Source organism: Carcharodon carcharias, chromosome 5 (genome assembly GCF_017639515.1).
Source record: "Carcharodon carcharias isolate sCarCar2 chromosome 5, sCarCar2.pri, whole genome shotgun sequence".
Taxonomy (NCBI): domain Eukaryota; kingdom Metazoa; phylum Chordata; class Chondrichthyes; order Lamniformes; family Lamnidae; genus Carcharodon; species Carcharodon carcharias.
In genome coordinates, this window is record NC_054471.1 from 168,305,471 (window position 1) to 168,314,726 (window position 9,256).

At 42.3% G+C, this 9,256-nt stretch overlaps 1 non-coding gene across 1 annotated transcript; it reads left to right on the forward strand.

Moving 5' to 3' along the window:
* The first annotated feature begins 8,424 nt into the window (after positions 1 to 8,424).
* LOC121278508 lies at positions 8,425 to 8,559 on the forward strand. Its single transcript, XR_005943172.1, has one exon. It is a non-coding gene; the product is annotated as a U4 spliceosomal RNA (small nuclear RNA).
* Positions 8,560 to 9,256: the final 697 nt, after the last annotated feature.

The following is a 9,256-nucleotide window of genomic DNA, read 5'->3' on the forward strand; positions in this document are numbered from 1 at the left end:
CCTTTTTCCACCTTGTTACTAATAAATCAGGAGATAATGAGGGCATGTAAAAAAGGCAGTACATTAATCATGTGACTTTAATCTTCATGTAGATTGGAAAAATCAAATTGGCAGAGGTAGCCATGAGCAAGAATTCATAAAGTGTATTTGGGGCAGTTTCCTAGAACAATATGTTGTGGACTCAACCAGGAATCAGGCTAGTTTGGGTCTGGTAATTGTAATGAGGCAGGTTTAATAAATGATCTCAGAGTAAAAGGTAGCCTAGGAAACAGTGACCATAAATTAGTAAAATTTAGCATTCATTTTGAGAGTGAAAAGCTTGGGTCGGAACCAACTGTGCTAAACTTAAATAAGGGTAATTACAAAGGAATGAGGGCAGAGTTGGCTGGAGTGGACTGGGAAAGGAGTTTAGCAGAAAAGATGGTTGATGAACGATGGCAAACATTTAAGAAAATAGTTCATGACTCACAACAAAGATAAACCCCAGGGAGGAAGAGGATTCTAGGAAGGTGATTAAACCAACCATGGTTAACCAAGGAAGTTAAGGATTGTATCAAATTGAAAGAAAAAACATACAATGTGGCAAAGATCAGTGGTAAGCCAGAGGATTGGGAAAGTTTTAAAAACCAACAAAAGATGACCAAAAAAAAGGAGGAAAATAAACTTTGAAGGTAAACTAGCAAGTGATATAAAAATGGAAAGTAAGAGCTTCTTTAAATATATAAAAAGGAAGAGAGGCCAAAGTGAACATAGGCCCCTTAGAGAACGAGGCTGGGGAAATAATAATGGGGAACCAGGAATTGGCAGAGGAGTTGAATAAATACTTTGCATCAATCTTTACGGTAGAAGACACTAATAGCATTCCAAAAATACTAAATAATTGAGGGGGTAAAAGGGGGAAAGGAAATAAATACAATAACTATCACTAGAGGAAAAGTACTAGGGAAACTAATGGGGCTAAAGGCCGATAAGTCCCCTCCACCTGATGGGCTGCATCCTAGGATATTAAGGGAAGTAGCTACAGAGATAGTGGATGCACTGGCAGTAATCTTCCAAGAATCCTTAGATTCTGGAAAAGTCCCAGAAGATTGGAAAACTGCTGATGTAACACCCTTATTCAAAAAGGGAGGGAGACAAAAACAGGTAATATAGGCCAGTTAGCTTAACATCTGTCAATGGGAAAATGTTAGAGTCTATTACAAAGGATGTACTTTATTAAAATTCATTGAGGAGGTAACAAGCAGGATAGATAAAGGGGAACCAGTCTATGTCATATATTTGGATTTCTAAAAGGCTTTTGATAAGGCATAACACATGACGCTACTTAGCTCATGGTGTTGGGGGTTGTATATTAGCATGGTTAGAGGATTGGCTAACTAATAGAAGTCAGAGTTGGGATAAAGGGCATTTTCAGGATGGCAACCTGTAACTAGTGGAGTGCCACAGGGATCAGTGCTGGGGCCACAATTATTTACAATATATATTAATGACTTGGATGAGGAAAGTGAATGCATTATTGCCAAGTTTGCGGATGACACAAAAATAGGTGGGAAAGCAATTGGTGAGGATGACACAAACTCTCTACAGAGGGATATAGACAGGTTAAGTGAGTGGGCAAAAACTTGGCAGATGGAATATAATGTGGGAAAATGTGAGATTATGCACTTTGGCAGGAAGAATAGAGGAGCTGAATATTATTTAAATTGAGAAAGACTGCAGAAAGTTGCAGCACGGGGATTTGGGGGTCATCGTGCATGAATCACAAAAAGCTAGCATACAACTTGTGCAGGTAATAGGGAAGGCAAATGGAATGTTCGCCTTTATTTCTAAGGGAATGGAGTATAAAAATAGGGAAGTCTTGCTAAAACTATACAAGGCACTAACTAGAATCCTGTGAACAGTTTTGGTCCCCTTATCTAAGGAAAGATATACTGGCATTGGAGGCAGCCCAGAGAAGGTTCACTAGGTTGATCCCAGGTAAGGAGGGATTTTCTTATGAGGAGAGGTTGAGTAGGTTGAATCTGTACTCGTAGGAATTTAGAAGAATGGGAGGTGATCTTATTGAAATATAAGATTCTTTGAGGGCTTGACAGTGTAGATGCTGAGAGGTTGTTTCCCCTTGTGGGAGAGTTTAGGACCAGAGGGCATTATCTCAGAGTAAGGGGTCGCGCATTTAAGATAGAGATGAGGGGGATTTCTTCTTTCAGGGGGTAGTCAATCTGTGGAATTCTTTACCGCTGAGGGCTGTAGAGGCTGGGTCGTTAAGTATATTGAAGGATGAGATAGACAGATTTTTAATCAGTAAGGGAGTCAAGAGTTATGGAGAAAAAGCAAGAAAGTGGAATTGAGGATTATCAGATCAGCCATGATCTCATTAAATGGCAGAGCAGACTCAATGGGCTGAATGGCTTACTTCTGCTCCTATGCTTTATGGTCTTACCACTAATCTTTGCAGATTTGTACAGTGTTTCTTTCAATTTGTTACTATCCTTCATTTCCTTCTTCAGGCACAGATGATGCATTCTTCTTAAAGTCTTTCTTTCTCACTGGGATAAATCTTTTCTGAGAGTTCTTAAATATCTCTTTAAAAGTCTACAACTGCATCTCTACTGACTTCCCTTTTAACCTAGTTTCCCAGCTCACTTTAGCCAACTCTGCCCTCATACCCTTATAATTACCTTTATTTAGGTTTAAAAGACTAGTCTTGGACCCACACTTCTCACATTCAAACTGACCATAAAATTCTACCATGTTATGATCACCTATGAGATATTGATTAATCCTGTCTCATTGCACATTAGCAAGTCTAGAATAGCCTGCTCCCTGGTTAGTCCTAGAAAATACTGCTCTAAGAAGTTGTCCCAAATACACAGGACAGCATTAGTACTTTAGTGAGAGATGACCTTAGCTTGAAAGAGCAAGATCAAGAGTCAGTTTGGGTAGAAAGAAGAAATAGGAAAGGAAAGAGGTCACTTGTGGGAGTAGTTTATAGCCCCTTTATACTGTAGGACAGAGTATACAGGAAGAAATAAATGGGTATGTGTAAGAAAGGTATTGCAATAATCACAGGTGACTTTAATCTACATGTAGATTGGATTAATCAGATTGGCAAAGGGAGATTGGGAAATGAATTCATAATGAATGTCCTTGATTGCCATTATTTGAGATTGTTTGGAGACCTGTACAGGGTATTTCTTGGGGTTTGTATTAACAACACTCATCATTTCAGGTCAGATAAAGGGATGAGTTGTGATTGTCACTGTTTCAGTCCCAATTTATATAGAAATCACTGGCTACAGGCAATGTGGTAATGTGCAAAGTTTCTGCCACATGCTAATTGCTGGCATTGTTAAATCCCAGGATTCTGAAACTAGTTTGTTTACATCTGTTCTTTAAATTCACATATCCATATTAATCAAAGTGGGGAACAATTCTTGCAGTAATGGTTTAGCTGCAGATGTGTGGCATACTTTGCAAGTATTATTCAGTATTCACTGAATGAATATCTAAATTAGGTCTGGATGCAGGTGTGTAAATGCACAAATATGTTTATTAAGGTTGGTGATCTGCAGGCATACATATCCACAAAGGAATATGATGTATTGACAATAACGGAGACCTGGCTTACAAAAGTGGAGGATTTGCTGCTTGCTATTTCTGCCTACAAGGTATTCGGGAAAGGTTAGAGAAGGGAAAAAGAAGTTAGCGGTTTTAATTAAGGAAAATATTCCAGCACCAGGCACAACGTCCATGAGGGATCAAAGACAGAATCTATTTAATTGGAATTAAGAAACAACAGAGCTATTAGGCTACTTGGTGGATACTTTCAGCCATCAAACAGTTGAAAGGAGATGGAGGATCAGATTTGCAGGGAAATTATTAAGGTTCAAGAGCTATTGAATGGGGATATTGGGAGACTTTAACTACTCCAACATTGAATGAGATATTGATTGTGTTAAGGGCAGAGAGGAGAAGAATTTCTGAAGTGTGTTCAGGAGAAATTTCTTCATCAATGTGTTTACAGTCAATGAGGAAGGAGGCAGTGCTGGATCTAGTCCTAGGAAATGAAATGGATTAAATGGAGAATGCCACAATGGGGAACACCTGAAGGATATAGTGTTCACAGTAACATAAGGTTTAGATTTGCTATGGAGAAGAGCAATGAGCAATCTCAAATACAAATACTTAACTGGAGGAGGGCTAACCTCGAGGAATTGAGGAGGGACTTGGCTTTGGTAACTTGTAGTCAAAGACTGGTGGGCAGAAATACAATGGAGCAATGGATGATCTTTAAAGATGATATAGATTGGATAGAGTCTAGGTACATTCCCACAAGGGGAAATGATGAAAGCCAGAACTCTCCAGACTGCAGAAGAGTTAGAAAGTAGGGAGCAGCAGAAGAAAAAAAAAGAGGTAGATGACAGGTGTCATGCAAGGGAGAATGAGGTTTATATAAAAAGTACAGAGGAAAAGTTAATAAGAAAATAATAGGGTAAGGAGTACAAGAATAGAATGGCTAACATTAAAGGGAATCAAAAGGTTTTCTGTAGACATTCAAACAGGAAAAGGGTTGTCAGGAAAGCAGTAAGGCCAATTAGTGATCAGAATGACAATCTATCGGTCAAGGCAAAAGGTATGGCTGAGGCACTGAATGACTGTTTACTAAGTAAGAGGAATTTCCTAAAGTTATGGGAAATGAAGAACTTGTCTGGATGAGATAAAAGTAAGCAGGAGGAACTAGAAAAGCCAGTAGTGCTCAAAGTGGATAAGCCAGCAGGTCTGAATAGGATGCATCCTAGGTTGCTGAAGGGTAAGGGTAGAAACTGTAGAGGTGCTTGTCCCAATCTTCCAATCTCCTTGGATACAGGGGTGGAGACAGGACTAGGAAGACTGTAAATGTTATACCTTTGATCAAAAAAAGGGATTAGGATAAGCTTGGAAATTACAGGTCAGTCAGTTTAATATTGGCATTAGGGAAGTTTTTAAAAATTATAATCTGGGAGACAGTTCACATCCACTTTGACAAGTTTGGACAAATAGAGAGGCAGCATGGATTTTTTTCAGGGCAAATCATGTTTGACTATCATCGTCACGTTATAACAAACGTAAGTATTTTGATGAGGTAACAGAGAGGGTAGATGAGGGAAGTGCAGTTGACATTGTCAAATGCCTTTGAAAATCCATGTCCAAAGTACTACATATTTGTTTGTTAGCAACATTGGCTAAGGTAGAAAAGAGATTTGTGGTGAATGGTTGTTTTTTGGACTGCAGGTATACAGAGGTTCAGTTCCTAGTGTTGTATGGTTGTTTGGTGTCTCAAAAAGAGGTCTGGAGGCTTATGTGGTTGAACATGAACTGTTTGTTAACACAACTATATACATATTTTCAAGGTATAGCACCATTATTTGGAGGAGTGGTGGGTTCAGTTGCTTTGGGCAGACCTTGTTGATTCAGGGTTGAAATTATAGCATTCTGCATTTCTGGCACTTGGCTGTGTCCATTTGATTCACTTAAATGTACAGTAGGAGGTTCGTCTCAAGGGATGAGGAGGAGACTCCTCCTGTTCGACCTGATCATGCTTTCTGGGGTATGTATCAAGCATATAGTCTCTCAAGACAATGACACCTCTTTCAAGGTCCTGGATCCAAACCTTGTCATCTTTGTGCTACTGGGCCAGGTTTCTAGTATGGTACCTCCTATTGTAGGTGAAAACCTGTCTCTGTCTGTAGGGCCGTTCTTGGTCCCAAACCTTCCAGTAATCCTTGACTGCCAACCCAGGGATTAAATTTCTTTGACAGCATTAGGAGTTGAGTGCAAAGTTTTGCCAATCAGGAGCTCTGATGGGGCCTATCCACATTGCAACAATCTATATGCTAAAAGCGCTGTAGGCAAGTCTTAGGACGGAATCATCCCATAATTGCACTAAGTGGACATTTTACCCACCTCCTGAAGTGGTGGGTTCTCGCTCCATATCATTCCCTTCCCAACTCATAAATCATGTAGTCATGGGAAACACACCATCCTGCTGGTGGGTGGCCTCCGATTTGCCTGTTATGCTGTTACCTCATTGCTTCCTCACTCTGGGTGCCATATTAATACTACAGTTGCACATACAGTTCTCAATGCTTGCAGCCCAGGACTGCTCCAGTGAAGACATGGCCCCAAAAGCTGCAACGAGTGCAACCACCCCCCACCCACCCCCGGCACCGATTCAGTCACGCATCGCTGGAACACCTTTTGGATGCCATGGAGACCTTCAGCAATGTCCTCCAACCCAGCTCTAGCCACAGGAAGCTCATCAGTCTCACCACCCCGGCTTGGGAGGCGGTGGCAGAGGTGGTCAGTGTCAATGCTGCACATGAGAGGTCTGCCATCCAGTGCAGAAAACGGATGAATGATCTCATCTGTGCCGCCAGGGTAAGTCAACCATCACATCAATCTCAGCTCACACACTCACAAGCCCAACACACATTCACTGACGTCTCACTCACTGCCAGCTCAAGAGACATCACTCACTCTCTCAAACACACCCTCACATCTCCATCTGGCCTCATCTCCTCTGGGAGATGCCTCCTCAATCTGCCCATGGCTCTACTCAGTGCACACACACACATGCCTGGCATCTTTCTCATTTGGCCTGGCATGAACCTTGTTCATGCTCTCTCCATCTGTCTTTATCCAGGACAAGATAACGCACATTAAAAGGGAGAGGTCCCAGACTGGGGGTGTAGTTCCGGACATCAAGGTCCTCACTTAGTCCGAGAATTGTGCTTTGGATCTGGCTGGAGAGGATGTGGACCATTTCTGCAGTGATGGTGACAGTGACAACCATCCACGTGAGAATCCTGCACAATATCATCCCTCTGTCAACCCTACTGTTGAATGTGTAATGCAGCTAATAATCTCTACTTTCTCGCCTCGACACATCTTCCATGTCGCCCTCAGGCAACCTCGACCCCGGCTCCAGTGCCAAGAGCGCCTTGGATGAGGATCCTGAGGGCAGCACCATGTAGACCCATCATGGGGCTCACCCACATCCTCCACCAGCGCAGTGACACACACACCTCGGTGGGACCTTGATGTAGAACAGCCTCAGGATCACAACCTGGTGAGCACAGCAAACAATCTGTTCCACAACAGGCAGCGGCAGGGACATCTGAGGTCACCAGCACTTGGAGGACTGCTGGAGGCAAGGAATCTACCAAGTCCAAGTCAAGTGATGAGCCTGTGGACTCGTTCCTCAATCAGATGTTAGGAAGACAACCACAGGAACATCAGGAAGCAATGTCTGGTGCACTTCTCAGATTGCAGGGGACGACGGAGAAGTCCATTCGCCTTCAGTCTAAGACGTTCGCACAGTCATGGAGACCTTGGTCCAGGACATTGGTCCTGCACTGCTGCGCGGGCTGAAATCCATCACTGGTGCCATTTTGGCCTCCAACAGTGTCAGTGCAAGAGGGGTGTGGGGCAGCTTAATCTCACTCCAGTTTCCACGTCTCCTCAAGGAGTCAGCCAGGAGCCATCAAGCAACCATAGGGAGGAGGACCAGCAGCTCGACATCCCGGGCCATCCACCCAGGTAACTCCAGGAATGTCCGGCCAATCCAAATCCCCTCTTCCTGTGACCCCCGCACAGCTGGCCCACAGCAGGATACCCAAAGCAGGCCGGGGCCCTCCAGATCTCGGCCCCCCAGAAGACACCCGCCAAGGTCATCACAGACAGGGCGTAGCTGTCAGCAGGCTGCCTCCGCCTCCACTTTGGATGTCGGGGGAGCATCAAGACATAACAGCAGGATTAGGAACGTTAAGGAGACATAGTTGCACCACATGGGCACAGGTGTTGATCACTTGTACATAACGTTCATTGTTCTAAATAAACTCCCAAGAATGTCACCTTGTCAATAATGCTCGTTTTGTGATAAAGGCAAGTATCTCAGTCCAGGGCCTCTTCCCTGTGCAGTGTGTAACCTTCACAGTAAAGTGATGGTCCAGCTTCTTACTCACTGGACACAGTGATGCCTGCACCTCGATGGTGAGGCAGGGCTACCCTGCCCTGCCCCGCCCTGCCCTCCCATGTATCAGACTCTCCCAGTTCTTTGCACCCTGGGGTGTTGCAGCTGTTTTTATTTTTTATTTTGATTTTTTTATTTTTTATTTTTCTTTGATTTTTATTATTTTGATAGATGAACCAATGTCTATCACCTGTTTTAATAAGCAGTTGTCTTAACAATGTTATTGCTATACAAGGTAATTGCCATTCAACAAGAAGATTATCAAGGTCCAATAGCCAATGAGATTTAACTGAGGTGTGATTATTGCTTATTGAAAACTTTTCCCAATACCCCACTATGGTCACTAAAGAGCTTGGCCTAAATAGCCAAGTGGTTATGGTACTGGGTTTGTAACCCCAAGAGTAAGAGTTCAAATCTCACAATGGCAAACTATGAAACAATGTAACTTCATCAAGAGATTATTGCTTATTGAAAACTTTTCCCAATATCCCGCTATGGTGACTTACAACAAAGTTGCTATTAGCAATTTTTGATAGTCTTTTCGGAGACTAAAATATTGCTTGGCCTAAATAGCCAAGTGGTTATGGTACTGGGTTTGTAATCCCAAGATCAAAAGTTCAAATCTCACAATGGCAAACAATGTAACTTCATCTGAACATATGGAAACATGCTTGTACTCAAAAGAGTTACAATCTCAGCAGGGACCACTAACATTTGCTTGGCCTAAATAGCCAAGTGGTTATGGTACTGGGTTTGGAACCCCAAGATCAAGAGTTCAAATCTCACAATGGCAAACTATGAAACTACATCTGAAACAGATGGAAATGGGTTTGTACTTGAAAGAGTTACATTGAGCTACTGCTGATACTGATCAAGAGTTCAAATCTCACAATGGCAAACTATGAAAAAAAAAATGTAACTTCATCTGAAACAGATGGAAACAGGTTTACTCAAAAGAGTATCAAGAGTTCAAATCTCACAATGGCAAAAAAACTATACAGCTGACCTGAATTAGGGGCTGTGCCTGATTTATCCCAATTTTGTTGATTTGGTTTTCATTTAAAAGATTATCAAGAGTTTAAATCTCACAATGGCAAACTATGGTCACTAATAGCAATTTTTGGTAGTCTCTTCAGAAAAAAAATCAATGTAATTACTGATATGAATTACCCAGCACCACACCTGGCCCTTTTTGAGAAGGTGCCACAGGGGCTCTGTGTCCTGTGCCAGGTTGGCAGAAATTTT